We start from the raw sequence: 16,691 nt of genomic DNA, 5'->3' as shown, positions 1-16,691 counted from the left end.
TAGATAGATAGTGTAATCTAATATAAAGTGTGTAATCTAATGTATATATATATATATATATATATTCTGTTTGTATCAACGTAAAAGTAAAACAATTCAGTATACTCTCAGATCCATGAACTTATGTAAAACAAATTTTAGAAAATACTATTTAATAAATTATTCGAAATGACGTCATCAATTCGGTGTAAAATACACTAACATCATACGCGTATTCTACAGCATATCGTGACGAAAGCATGCCACTCACAAAATGTTGTATGATTTCTTTTGATGCATATGTGCAATTGTTTAGCCCCGACTTTTAGCCCCAATTTGCCATATATTCGACAAGATTAAACAGCCAGGAAAAGGTTTTAATTGTCTCCACAAGTCAGTGTAATATTTAGAAATTTTAACTTAACGTTAAAACTATGTTGATTTTTTTTCTATTTGAAGTCGAGTTTGGACTACATGTTTAGGTTGTTACATCAGACAGGAAGTTACTAGTGTGACGTGACAATTAAATATATGAGTTTTATCTTGATGTTTGAAATAAGTGAAATTAAGCGATGTTGAGTCTTGAGTCAGTAGCAGATGAGTGAAAATTAAGAAGTGCCTCTGGTTACGGCACGTGGTTTATATTGTCTCAAGCAACCACTTGTTATAACGGCTTATGCATATAATTGGGGACGATTTTCTTGAATTCATTTATCGTATGGTTATACGATTGTTCTATGGAACGATTTTACAATAATACATGATTTTAATGTTGAAATTCATTTGGAGTTAGAAGGTGAACGGTGTCAGAGATGACAGAGAATTGCAAAGAAATGACATGATTCTATATACATCCATAAAAGTTGGATAGAGTTTTGGAAATTTGTGAAGATTCCATTAGAAGTAGGAAAAGAAATTGACTCTGACACGGCTAAAGCCAAAAAGATATCGTACACCTGGAGCGTGTTCAACGGTTGGCAATCAAAATTGTCAAGAGATTCTCCACGCTTACTGACAAAAAATGGCTTAAAAGACTGAATCTGGCATCAAGCATAATTAAGTGGATGGTAGATCTAAAATCGATGAGTTTTTCACCCTTAAACCTATGTATAATCTTCAGTTTTTCTCACTAGAAAAAAAACAGCATTCTTCATTCATGTTTCTCCTTCGTGGGACAACACGCCAGAGGTGGTCGTGATGATGCGTACAATATCTGTATTCAAAGTCACCCCGGAAAAACATTCTAAAGTTCTTTTGACATTGCTTGCTGCACTTTGCTAATTATTTTGCCTTATAAAATTCGTTGATTGATAATACACATCAAGTCTTGTCTTATTCAACAAAATATTGTTTTATTCAACACTACGTTATTTTAACTTTCTGATTTTGGAGATAAGGATTAATAATTTGTATTAATTCCCTTAAACTACTAGAGTTTGAAATTGTATTAATTCCCTTAAAATTTGTATTAATTCCCTTAAACTACTAGAGTTTGAAATTGTATTAATTCCCTTAACATTTGTATTAATTCCCTTAAAATTTGTATTAATTCCCTTAAACTACTTGAGTTTGAAATTGTATTAATTCCCTTAAAATTTGTATTAATTACCTTAAACTACTTGAGTTTGAAATTGTATTAATTCCCTTAAAATTTGTATTAATTCCCTTAAAATTTGTATTAATTCCCTTAAACTACTAGAGTTTGAAATTGTATTAATTCCCTTAAAATTTGTATTAATTCCCTTAAAATTTGTATTAATTCCCTTAAACTACTAGAGTTTGAAATTGTATTAATTCCCTTAAAATTTGTATTAATTCCCTTAAAATTTGTATTAATTCCCTTAAACTACTTGAGTTTGAAATTGTATTAATTCCCTTAAAATTTGTATTAATTCCCTTAAACTACTACAGTTTGAAATTGTATTAATTCCCTTAAAATTTGCATTAATTCCCTTAAAATTTGTATTCATTCCCTTAAAATTTGTATTAATTCCCTTAAACTACTAGAGTTTGAAATTGTATAAATTTCCTTAAAATTTGTATTAATTCCCTTAAAATTTGTATTAATTCCCTTAAAATTTGTATTAATTCCCTTAAAATTTGTATTAATTCCCTTAAAATTTGTATTAATTCCCTTAAACTACTAGAGTTTGAAATTGTATTAATTTCCTTAAAATTTGTATTAATTCCCTTAAAATTTGTATTAATTCCCTTAAAATTTGTATTAATTCCCTTAAAATTTGTATTAATTCCCTTAAACTACTGCAGTTTGAAATTGTATTAATTTCCTTAAAATTTGTATTAATTCCCTTAAAATTTGTATTAATTCCCTTTAAATTTGTATTCCCTTAAAATCTGTATTAATTCCCTTAAAATTTGTACTAATTCTCTTAAAATCTGTATTAATTCCCTTAAAATTTGTATTAATTCCCTTAAAATTTGTATTAATTCCCTTAAACTACTAGTGTTTGAAATTGTATTAATTTCCTTAAAATTTATATTAATTCCCTTAAAATTTGTATTAATTCCCTTAAAATTTGTACTAATTCCCTTAAAATTTGTATTAATTCCCTTAAAATTTGTATTTATTCCCTTAAACTACTACAGTTTGAAATTGTATTAATTTCCTTAAAATTTGTATTAATTCCCTTAAAATTTGTATTAATTCCCTTAAAATTTGTATTAATTCCCTTTAAATTTGTATTAATTCCCTTAAAATCTGTATTAATTCCCTTAAAATTTGTACTAATTCCCTTAAAATTTGTATTAATTCCCTTAAAATTTGTATTAATTCCCTTAAAATTTGTATTAATTCCTTTAAACTACTAGTGTTTGAAATTGTATTAATTTCCTTAAAATTTGTATTAATTCCCTTAAAATTTGTATTAATTCCCTTAAAATTTGTATTAATTCCCTTTAAATTTGTATTAATTCCCTTAAAATTTGTATTAATTCCCTTAAAATTTGTATTAATTCCCTTAAAATTTGTATTAATTCCCTTTAAATTTGTATTAATTCCCTTAAAATCTGTATTAATTCCCTTAAAATTTGTACTAATTCCCTTAAAATTTGTATTAATTCCCTTAAAATTTGTATTAATTCCCTTAAAATTTGTATTAATTCCTTTAAACTACTAGTGTTTGAAATTGTATTAATTTCCTTAAAATTTGTATTAATTCCCTTTAAATTTGTATTAATTCCCTTAAAATTTGTATTAATTCCCTTAAAATTTGTATTAATTCCCTTAAAATTTGTATTAATTCCCTTAAAATTTGTATTAATTCCCTTTAAATTTGTATTAATTCCCTTAAAATCTGTATTAATTCCCTTAAAATTTGTACTAATTCCCTTAAAATTTGTATTAATTCCCTTAAAATTTGTATTAATTCCTTTAAACTACTAGTGTTTGAAATTGTATTAATTTCCTTAAAATTTGTATTAATTCCCTTAAAATTTGTATTAATTCCCTTAAAATTTGTATTAATTCCCTTTAAATTTGTATTAATTCCCTTAAAATTTGTATTAATTCCCTTAAAATTTGTATTAATTCCCTTAAAATTTGTATTAATTCCCTTAAAATTTGTATTAATTCCCTTTAAATTTGTATTAATTCCCTTAAAATCTGTATTAATTCCCTTAAAATTTGTACTAATTCCCTTAAAATTTGTATTAATTCCCTTAAAATTTGTATTAATTCCTTTAAAATTTGTATTAATTCCTTTAAACTACTAGTGTTTGAAATTGTATTAATTTCCTTAAAATTTGTATTAATTCCCTTAAAATTTGTATTAATTCCCTTAAAATTTGTATTAATTCCTTTAAACTACTAGTGTTTGAAATTGTATTAATTTCCTTAAAATTTGTATTAATTCCCTTAAAATTTGTATTAATTCCCTTAAAATTTGTATTAATTCCCTTAAACTACTAGAGTTTGAAATTCCCTACCTGCTTCTCTGACTGTACTGACATACAGAAGTGTAAATGTAATGTAAACCTTCATCTAACCCACCTCCCCTAAACATAGTCCTAAATAGTATCCTCTTACATCCAAAGCGCAATATGTCTTGTTTTGAGTTGCCATGACTAAAAAACAAATTGGATTGTTTGGTCTATTGTTCTCATCAAAGTTTCGGTCGATGTTATCGACCTTCTTCAGGTGTATCATGTCTAACTCGATCATTTTTCTGTCGAACTTAGAAGTCTTCACGGAATTTCGAAAGGAACCTCTTATTTAATACTTGATATAGAATTCAGGTAGACATGAGCGGGTAGAAGTCTTAAGAATTCTCAATTGCTTCGTGCAGATGCAAGTGAATAAGGCCTTTACAATCATAAGGTTATAACCTTATGATTGTAAAGGTCTTATTTACTTAGCTATGATCACGTTATGTATTCACAAATCACTGAAATACAATTACATTATGCCAAGATAGTACTAAGAATTCAGACAATATGTCAGCTAAGTGTATTTTGTTACGGTTTAAATTATATAATTGGTTCGCCTAGTATAATATTACCTTAGACAGTCTCAGTTAATGTTCCGCATTAAGATGACTATATTATTCTTTTTCATTGGAATATTGTTGCATTATCAATTGGAAGGTTGTTATGAGTTATTTCATATGCCTCTCAGTGATCATGGAATCAGAAAATACTTTCAAAATGTAGGCACGCATTTCCATCGTATTTCAGATGGCCTGATCTATTTTATAATATTTTTATTTATTTATTAAAATTACGGCCTTTTTATCGCAAAAGAAAAGCTTTGCTAGACTTTAAAAATTATCATCGAAACGACTCAGTTACGATAAAACCTTTGATTAGTGCTTGTAAGATATTCATAGTATGAACTATTCTACTATCTTAACTGCAAATATATTTATTTATCCTCCCTATACGCATAATATCAAAGTAGTATCCACGAAGAGAGCTTTTTCCTTTTCAATAAGAGCAGACGTTTTTGGCCTTCAGGCCAAGATCAAAGTGTAGTATCTGTTTGAGTTGACCTTGTGCCGAAGTTTGATGTTTATGTTAATTTTTGCCTGAATAAAGGATTTAATATCTCAAAGTGTAGTATCTGTTTTTCAGATGCTACACGTCAATTTCTTGTTCTCTGTTAGTGGAGGAGAAATCTTTCACGACTGAGACAATTTGATTTTGTTCTTTTTTTTCCACGTTAAAAACCACCCTGGTGTCTAACTCTGTCTCGTGGGGAGGCATTGTAAACAGGAACTTTCATTCGTAAAACGAATTGTTACAAAAATGTATTCCCTGTAAATCACAAAAAGGTCTATCAAATCAAATATCAATACATATTTGTCATAAAATGTTTTTGTAAATCTTCAAATCTGGCCCATTTAATTTATCATGTTCAATCCTCTCTTAATATTCTTCGTAATATAACAGGCAATACAGTCATTTCATTAACTTTTGGGCTTGAAAGACTTTTTTCTTGATACGTACAGATTAATCAGTAAAAATGGTATCTTTTATTATAGAAATTATTCTCAGAAAATCCACGCATCTTTAAAATCACTAAATATTTCAGTAATTGACACAGTCTCATGTTAAAATTAAGTTTCTATTAAAGACACACACAGAGGCTTCATTATATTAAAATAATGTTCATTTAAATTTCTGGCAATATATGACTACAAAAAAATTATAACAAACTAATACACGTATGTACTAATGATGTAAAGCAAATGTAAATTTAACTTGATTATTTCTGTTATAAGTAAAGGTATTGAAGAAAGAAGAAAATGAAAAAAGAAGGAATAAATAGCACTACTGAAGTCAAAAAATAGCAACGATATTGAAAAGAATTAACAAGAAGACGTAAGAAAAGAAAAGAGAAAATAAATGTAAGGAAAGACGCGACCAGAGAAATACAAGACGATTGATATAAAAGACTGAAAAACGTACTATATTTAGCGAATTAAAAAAAAAAACGAAATCCGTAAGTTTTTCAAAAGATTCCGCAAACTTGACCAGCGATGCAGAACAAAAAGAGTTATATGAGAAATAGGGCACCAAAAGTTGCGGCGATTTGTATTGGTAAATAGTTCGCTCAATTGAACTGTTCAAAAATGAAGCAGAAGTAAAAAGTGCACGTAAATAGTGGAGAAAGTGAAAGTAAAATTAAAAGTAGTTAAAATGAAAGTGAAAGTAAATAGAAATGGATAATACCAAGTAAAAGTGAAAGTAGACAGTGGTAGTGAAAATGCAAACTTCTGCGAGTGCTACTGAGTGCTTGTGCAATGGTGCTGGTATTGCTGATTTCTAAAAGACGGGAAAGATGACGGACAAAGGTGGATGTGGCGACAGATGAACATTCTAAGCAAATAATAAACATGATGGACGATTTGAATGTCGAATAACGAACGTTGTTTGAAAATGTTAACGGACCGACAAGCAAGTAAATAGAACACTTTGGTAAATTGAAATAGAAATGATGTCTATGCCAACATAAAAACACAGCGAAATATACGTTAACAAAAATATTTTAGAAAAATATGTATTGTAGAAAAAGTATGTTTACGATTATATATTATATTAGAAAAGGAAAGAAAGGACTAGTAAAAGGAGAAAATAACGTGTCAAACCAAACAAGCAAGAATTAGAAAGAGGATGTAGTGAAAATAAATAGAATTACCACTAAATAAGAATCGGTAAACTTATATTATGTTTATATTTCTGTTATAGTTTTAGCTATTAGATTTATATTAATGTTTATAGTTATGTAATAATTGAAAAACGAACTAACCCGAACAGGAAAAATCAGAATAGCAAAAAGAAAAAAGTAAAATGTCGAAAAGGAAAATAAATAAAATATGTGATTAAATCATAATTCCAAATTAGATCAAAAGTTGGGTCAATCGAGACAACGACTTTTGTGATAGTGCAAATTTGTTTATGTTTTAGCAGGAGTTATCGAAAGATGTAGAAAATGATGATAATCTAGAGAGACTTATTGTCATTCATATTCCAGAAATCACCCATTTTTATTGTCATAGAGTTATAGCAAATGATGACTTAAGTAAAGAGTCTTGGTGTTTAAATAATAATAATAATAATAATAATAATAATAATAATAATAACCAAGTAGAGTCAAGGAGGAAGGAAAAACCGAGGAGTGAGAACTGATCGGACCTCCACTGTATAAGTGCGAAGAGAACTGTGACCTTGGGAAGACTACTTGTCACTCAAATTCCAGTAAAGACCAATGGTCGCTACTTACGAGAAATTAATGGCAAGCAGCTGTTGCGATAATTCCAATTTGTTTGCAAATGTTATCGAAAGAGAGTACTTGAAATCTGTGGAGACTTGTTGTCATTCAGGTTCCAGGGAACACCGCAGGCTGTATTCAATGAGATCTTTGCTGACCTTTGTGAAAGCTCTTTTGAGCCTATAATACTATGACTACTACTAATAATATGACTGCAACCACTACTACTTCTAGAAATAATAATAATGATAAAAATAATTCTGATTTCGTTTATCAACGTCTCCCTCAAATGAGATGGGATATATTTCAATTCCGGCTCCAAACCAGGAACTACAAAGATCAAGGGTTTTCCTAAGGATGTTAGTGGTACCTACAATAGTAGAGGTCTGAAAGCCGCCTAAAACATCCTGGATTCGTAGTTTTTTTCAATTGCTCTTCCAGACGACTTGATACTACTCCTAGCGTACCAACTAAGACCGGGATTATTTGTGTTTTAACCCCGTGTATACGCCTTATCTCCAAGGCCAATACAGCATGATTGGTCCACTTCTCGTTCTCCTTCTATCTCACATTCCTGTCCCATGATACTGAGAAGTCTACAATCTGCGAGTTTTTTGAGAACTTGTCAATGACGACCAAATTTAGACGATTATGTTCCAATTGCTTTCGTCGTTACGACACTTTTATCCCACCATACTTCTACATTGCCATCCTCACTTGTTCTCACTTCATCAGGCACCTCTTCAAACCATTTTCCAGCACACTTCACCCCAACCTTCTTACAGACCTCCCAATATATCCGAAGTCCCACGCGATCATATCTTTTGCGATACTCTCTCTGGACCAATCCACTACACCCTGCTGGAAGGCGTGCAATTGACGACGACGATGACGACGGTAATAATAAAAATAAAAAATAGCAGGACCCGAATTCTATTGAATGAGAAATATATTGAATCAATACATGTATTAATAAAGATTATATTTTTCTGGATAGCGCAGCAATTAGATTTTTGGACCTAAAAAAAACAATAAAACGCATCAAATATAGATTCATTAAAATTTCTTTGGAAATAGTGTCTATTGTATTTTTTATATAAAACTGATCTGAATGATAAAAAAATTAATAAGTACTAAGAAATGCTCGGAAACTGATATTTTAATCAGAAAGTTATATTTTACTCGATAATTCAATACAAATTGCATTGTCAAAGACAGACTTAATTTACTCCTTCAGTTCAACCCTTCTTAGCAGACAATTTTTCTTCTGTTATGCCCGGTTTATTTCTTCTATTATTTTCTTCTATTATTACGAATGCATCCATTTTGGTAACTTACGTTTAGCGATTTCTTCCTTCGATAAAGATCGCTGCACGTCGAAATTACTACGAGTGCCATTCTTACACCAGTACAAAATGATCATATTATTATTATTATTATTATTATTATTATTATTATTATTATTATTATCATTGTCGTTGTGGTTGTTGTTGTTGTTCGGAAATAAGAGTATACTAAAACGATGGTCACTCTCATGTTCTTGTCCAGGGCTGTCAGATTGGCAATTTTCCATCACAACTCTGGCGAATCTAACCTTCAAAAGTTATATTTGGCCTTTTTTGAAAGCATAACATACGAACTAACTAAGGAAGGAAAAAGAAATAATGAAAACAGCTGAAATATTAAGGAAACCCTTTGAGTGTGGAGACAAACACACACGAACCACAAGCGCAGACCAGACAAACTGCTGTAAAAACAAAACATGAAGCGCTACATGGAACCAATAACATTGAAGCTGTATACCTATAAGTTCTCTAACCCCACCCCATCCCCTTATTACAAAATCACTGCCCCCCTCCAAAGAGTGAAACCGATTAGCCAAGTAGTCAAGGAGGAGGGAAATATCGAGGAGTCAACACTGACCGGACCTCCACTGTATAAGTGCGAAAAGAACTGTGACCTTAGCAGGCTTATTGCCACTCAAATTTCTGTGAAGACCAATAGCCGCTGCCAACGAGAAATCAATGGCAAGCACCTGTGTCGATAATGCAAATTTATTTGCAAATGTTATCGAAAGAGGTATGGAGTACTGGAAAATCTGGAGAGACTTGTTGTCACTCAGCTTCCAGGGAAGACCACGGTCTGTATTCAGTGAGATTTTTTTTATGACCTGTGTGAAAGCTCCGTGTGAGTCAATAATAATAATCACTAGAAGAGAAAGGAGAGAAAATATTAAAATTAAAAAAAAAGAAAGAGAAGAAGAAAAAGCACCAACAGGAATATACTAATGAAGGTTGAGGAAAAGAAGAAAAACAAAGAGCAAAGAAGAAGAGCAATCTGAAAAAGAAATAGAGGAAGGTGTAACATAAAGATGATGAAGAAGAAGATGAAAAAAGAAAACAATAGGGATAAAAAGGAACAACAAATGTAATGAAAATTGATTTAAAGCGACTAAAAAAAACAAATGGACTTTTATAAAAATCAAAGCCAATTAAAAATAAAACGTTAGGAAAATTAAAGAAAATTTAAGACAGAAGATGCAACGATACCATCGCACTGCGATGGGGGGGCGAGGTTCTGTTAAAGATGGATATTGTTGGATTGAGTAGGGTCGGTCGGGTTTGAAATAAAAAAAATGTGGGTGGTGGTAGCGTGCATGTGCCCGCGCATATGTGTGTTTGTCTGCATTAGATAGACAGAGAAAGAGAAAAGTATGGGGAAGGGGTTCAGAAACAAAACTGTATAGTTTAAACATCTGCTAGATGAAAAGAATATCGAGAAGAGAAAAAAGAGTTCTATTTTCCATTTTATTTTATTTATAGTTTTAAAGATTTCATATACATTTTTTTTAATAAATAATAATGTCCAGTTCGTTTATCACATTGTTGTTGGCATAGTTATTTTTGCTATTATTATTATTATTATTATTATTATTATTATTATTATTATCACTTCCCATCGCATCTTTGCGTCTCCAACAAGCCCCCTTCCTCATACAGGCACCAAACTTTCTAATACGTCCGCACACACACACACACACACACACACACACACACACACATATATATACACACACATACACATACACTTGAACAAAGAAAGTAAAAAAACGCTTACATACCCATCATATTAGGATACATAGCGATGATTTAGCAGCTCCTCAATAACCACCATAGCACACAATGCCCCGCCTTTGGCCCCTCCCCTACAACATCCAACTTTACTGTTATTTATAATTATACTAGTTAAATAACCACCCCGTAACGGATATAAGCAATATATATATAGCATTAGTTTGAAATCTAAATTTTCATTTCATTGTTGGGGGGGGGTATGGTACAGTTTAGTAGCGCCCCATGAATGATAAAATTATCATTAATTTATTCAAATTCAAGTGGTGTGCTGCCTTGCACATGCCTTGACGATTTTGGCTCTCTATCTATCTCTTTCCCTCGAGACATTCATGAATTCATTGTTGCTCATCATTGTTTCTGTTGCCTAGGTTTTAAGACTGTCAACGTATGTTTCTCATTACCATCCTTCGCTTCTTCTACCTACGATATTTTCCGTTATCCTATGCTGGTTGTTGGAGAGTAGTTTGAGGACGATCAAATGTCACCTATCATGGAAATCCTTACCGAACGAGATGTTTTGATTCAGAGCCCTATTCATGCTGTTTTTCGAATAAAGAGTTTGATGTATTGTAACAGCTGTCTTTGCAATTGTATAAACAGTATGTTGCAGTTTCTTTCTGTCCGAGCAGTGCCCATACTGGGGAATTATCCGGACAATTGTACTCAGTGGTATCTTCTGCTCAGGGCTAAGAAATATGAAACCATGAACAGAATTATTTTTATTTGCCTCCGTATTACATCACTTACTGTTGTCCATGACGTAACATTACACAGATCAGTGGGGAGTCAAGTGTCTTCTCGACAATGTCCAAAGGTCTCTCTAGCGGAGTGGTGTTATCCCGCTACCCAAAAGTATAAAACATATGGAACTAATAATGTTACTCACTTTGTTGCCTTGGATACGTAGTACGCACAAATAATTGACGTCTATATGTGCACAGATAAATCTTAAAAAACTATCATTTAAAAGTAGCCCAAAATGTAGTAGAGAGGAAGAACATTTAATTCAAGCCATTATATATGAATAAATAATTTTATGATATCAACAGTAGGTTCTCTACAATACAATGTAGGCTACAATCAATGTATTCTGAACAAAGTCACTGCGAGAGGCATGTAGAGCTTCGCCCAGGTGCACAGCAACGGGTCCCCAAATAGAGCAGGCAGTCAACCGATTTAAAAAAGCGATTTCACTGATTTCGAGCACAATAAATATTTGCTGATAATTATTCAATTCCGGGCAACGTCGGGAAATCCTAGTAATGCTAATGTTTTTAGCCAATTCTATTGTATATATTACATTAGAATTATTTAAATTACTTCTAGTGTTATTTCTGGGCACGTTTAAAAACGTTTGCAGATACAGCCTGTAGATCTTTTCTGTTGATTCTTCCGATAGCGTAGGTAATTTTCTCCTTTAGTTGGTCTAGATTCTGAGGATTATTAGCAGAAAACTTTTGTTTTAAAGTCCCCCGAAGATAAAAATCATATGACGACAAGTCCGAAGAATGTGATGGCCATAACTCTCTGCTTATTGTTCTCTCTTCCGTAAACATGTCACGAAATCGTGCATATCAGATGTGCTAACGGTTATACCTCATAGGGTTAGTGAATCTCTTGACAAAGGCTTCCTTTTCAGGGCAATTCCTCTTGACATATCAAAGGCCCTCGACAAGGTATGGCATAAAGGCCTACTTCACAAGATCTCCAGCTACGGTATAACTGGAAATATTCTCTCTATCATTAAATCATTTCTCTGATAGGCTCATAAGAGTAGTGGTTGATGGACAAAAATCAGAGACCTGCAGTGTTAATGCTGGAGTCCCTCAAGGGTCTATCCTGGGTCCAACTCTCTTCCTGTTCTACATCAATGATCTCCCTAAAAACATACTTACATCATTCGTTGACATCTATGCTGATGACACGACAATCTACAGCAACACATCAAAGGCTGTAAATGACAAATCTCTCTCTAATTCTCTCTCCTCTGATCTCGAACGAGTGATTCAGTGGGGGAAGACGTGGCTGGTTACCTTTAATGCATCTAAAACCCAACTCCTATCTTTACATCATCAACGCTCTGATACCAATCTGGCATCAATTGAAATGGACGGCTCTCGTCTAGGAGAAGCCCCATGTTTTGAAAAGCTTCTGTGCTTGACCTTCATTCCTGATCTGAAATGGAACACGTACATCAAGTCTGTTGCCAAGGTCGCTGGAAAGATGGTGGGATCCTTCTACTTCAACCTTCTACCGATTCAGAAGATATATCACTACTGATGCAATTCTCTATCAATATAAAAGCCAATTACGTCCAAGGAGGGAATACTGTTGCCATATCTGGGCAGGAGCTGCTAAAAAAAGCCTATCCTGCCTTGACAGAGTACAAAATAGACTTCGTGCCTTAGCGGGGGATGCCCTTTTCTTTTCCCTGCAACTTCTCTCCCACAGAAGAGACGTTCCAAGCCTATCTTTGTTTTATCGTTATTTCCATGACAGGTGCTTGTCTGAACTCCAATCTCTTGTCCCCCCCCCTCGCCAATCTTTTACAAAAAAGACCCATCTAGCTGAATCCACTGTAAAAAACTTTCCCCACTCTTTATCTATGCCTAAATCAAAACGTAGATTCCATGAACAAAGCTTCTTTCTTAGAACTGCACGCCTGTGGAACTCTGTTCCGTCTGCCTGCTTCCCTCCTGACTACAACTTGGATGTCTTCAAGCCCAACGTAAACACATACCTGATGAACCGCCCGCTTAAGTAGACACTTCAAATATCCACACTAACGTACAGTACTTACAATACCCCTTATCCCTGAGTGGCTTCCGGACCTTGATAAGTGGTGACCATCTTGTAAAAACAAAGAAAAAGACTTGTTTTATGTGGCGTCATCTTTTGGAAAAAGAATTGTATTTTGTCTTGTGGTATCAGTTGGTCGTTAAGAGAAAGATTAGAGGGATCGGGCTACTTTTAAACGAGGCACCTCGTATCAAAATTTGATGTGAAGTAATTCTTTTCCTTATTAATTTATTGTATGTACATTAGTTTAAAATTTTTGCTAATATAAAGCCAGCTCAATACAAAAAAAACAGTATCTAAAAGTAATGTCCCCTTGTAATTTTTCGTGTTACCTTAATTCATAACCGGTTCCTTAGACCAAGAGTTTCTTCCCTACAATGGAATATATTTAAATATAGATATATTACGCATGACACACTTGGTATATATACCCCATAAAATGTTAAAATTTATGATAATAGTAATTATGCTGTGTTAAACAAACATGCATATAAAAAAATTCATAGTGATTCGTTCATTAAAGAGAGTATACTGTATTACGTAAATACGCATATCTCTCTCTCTCTCTCTCTATATATATATATATATATATGTATATATACATATATAAATGTATATATATATTAATATATATAAATATATATATATGTATAAATACACATATATATAAATATATAATATATATATATGTATACATATATATATATAAATATAATATACATACGTATATATAAATATACAATATATATATATATGTATAAATATAAATATATTATATAAATATATATATGCATATATAATATATATACGTATAAATATATATATAAATATATAATATAAATATACATAAATATATATAAATATATATATAGAAATACATATATATGTATATATAAATATATATGTATATATAAATATATATAAATATATATATAAATATATATAAATATATATGTATATATAAATATATATAAATATATATATAAATATATATAAATATATATTTATATAAATATATATATCTATACATATGAATATATGTATATATAAAAATATAAATATATATAAATATATACATAAATATATATGTGTATATAACTATATATATGTATATATATGAATATAAATATATATATATGTGTATATAACTATAAAAATGTATAAAAATATATATATATATATATAAATATATATAAGTATATATAAATATATATATATGTATATATAAATATATATGTATATAAATATATATAAGTATATATAAATATATATATATGTATATATAAATATATATATATATGTATATATAAATATATATGTATATAAATATATATATAGGTATATATAAATATATATATGTATATATAAATATATATGTATATAAATATATATAGGTATATATAAATATATATGTATATAAATATATATAGGTATATATAAATATATATATGTATATATAAATATATATATGTATATATAAATATATATATGTATATATAAATATATAGGTATATAAATATATAAATATATATAATATATATGTATATATAAATATATATATGTATATAATAATATACATATATATTTATATATACATATATATATGTATATATAAATATATATATATATAAATATATATATGTGTATATATAAATATATATATATGTATATATAAATATATATATGTGTATATATAAATATATATATATATATGTATATACAAATATATATATGTGTATATATAAATATATATATATGTATATATAAATATATATATGTGTATATATAAATATATATATGTGTATATATAAATATATATATATGTATATATATAAATATATATATATGTATATATAAATATATATATATATGCATATATAAATATATATATATATGTATATATAAATATTATATATGTATATATAAATATATATATATATATGTATATATAAATATATATATATATGCATATATAAATATATATATATGTATATATAAATATATATATATGTATATATAAATATATATATATATGTATATATAAATATATATATATATATGTATATATAAATATATATATTTATGTATATATAAATATATATATATATGTATATATAAATATATATATATATAAATATATATTTATATATAAATATATATATATTTATATATAAATATATATATATATATATTTATATATAAATATATATATTTATGTATAAATATATATATATATTTATATATAAATTTATATATATTTATATATAAATTTATATATATGTGTATATAAATGTATATATATGTATATATAAATGTATATATATATGTATATATAAATGTATATATATGTCTATATAAATATATATATGCATATATAAATATATATATGTATATATAAATGTATACATATGTATATATAAATGTATATATATGTTTATATAAATATATATATATGTATATATAAATATATATATGTATATATATGTATATATAAATATATGTTGATATGCATATATTAATATATATATGTATATATAAATATATATATATACATTAATATATATATGTATACATTAATATATATATATATGTATACATTAATATATATATAAATTATATATATATATATATATAATATAAAGCTGAACGTCTGTGTCTGTGGGTTTGTCTGGGCACAAATAGGCTACTATATGGTAGACTCTTAAAAAAAAATTGATTACGTACATATAATGATAGAAGATGTATCGAGGATCAGGAATGGGTATGTTTGATCTGGCAGAACGGTGACTCATAAAAATTGTGGGGTCTGCGTTTGCGCCTGTACTCCAGCAAAATATGGCACAAATTTTGATAAGAACTTTTAATATCTATTTGCGTTAGTATACTTTGATAAATACATATATATATATATATATATATATATATATATATATACAAATATATATACACATATAGACATATATATATAAATATAAAATGAAAATTACAATTGAATTTACCAAAATGATCCAAGATGGTAAAATTAAAGTAAATTGTAAATATTAAAGAATTAATATTTATAAAATTATCTCAGCCAGATATAAAAGCTCGATAAAACAAATAGGAAATAGAGCTTATAATATGAGCAAACAGTTAATAAAATATGTTAAAAAACACTTTGAAATGAGTTAAAAACATATTTAATCTGGCCATATTTATTATGGACCATCTTCTTCCAATTACGGGATTTCCTTGGATTTTACTTGTATAAATGGAAATTCTTTTAACTTTCTTGAAGTTTTACATTTGGATTTTACCGTCACTGGAATTTTTATCTTCCACCAGACTATCCATTCATGTGTAATCGCCTTTTTCTTTACCATATTCCCTCTGCTTAACTTATTTTGTTTTCAAGTAAGATCTTTGACTTACTTGTTGTTTCATCAAATACTTCGGCATGCAAAATCCGATCCCGTATTTTGCTAATTACTACCCTCTGATGAGAAGGTGAGTATTTCTTTGAAACTCCGCGGATTAGGGACTATCCACTTATCTAGTGTTTCCTTTTCAGA

The sequence above is a fragment of the Euprymna scolopes genome, chromosome 26 (genome assembly GCF_053919585.1).
Source record: "Euprymna scolopes isolate OS-2025 chromosome 26, ASM5391958v1, whole genome shotgun sequence".
In the NCBI taxonomy this organism is placed as follows: Eukaryota; Metazoa; Mollusca; class Cephalopoda; order Sepiida; family Sepiolidae; genus Euprymna; species Euprymna scolopes.
Note: the sequence above shows the minus strand (reverse complement) of the source record.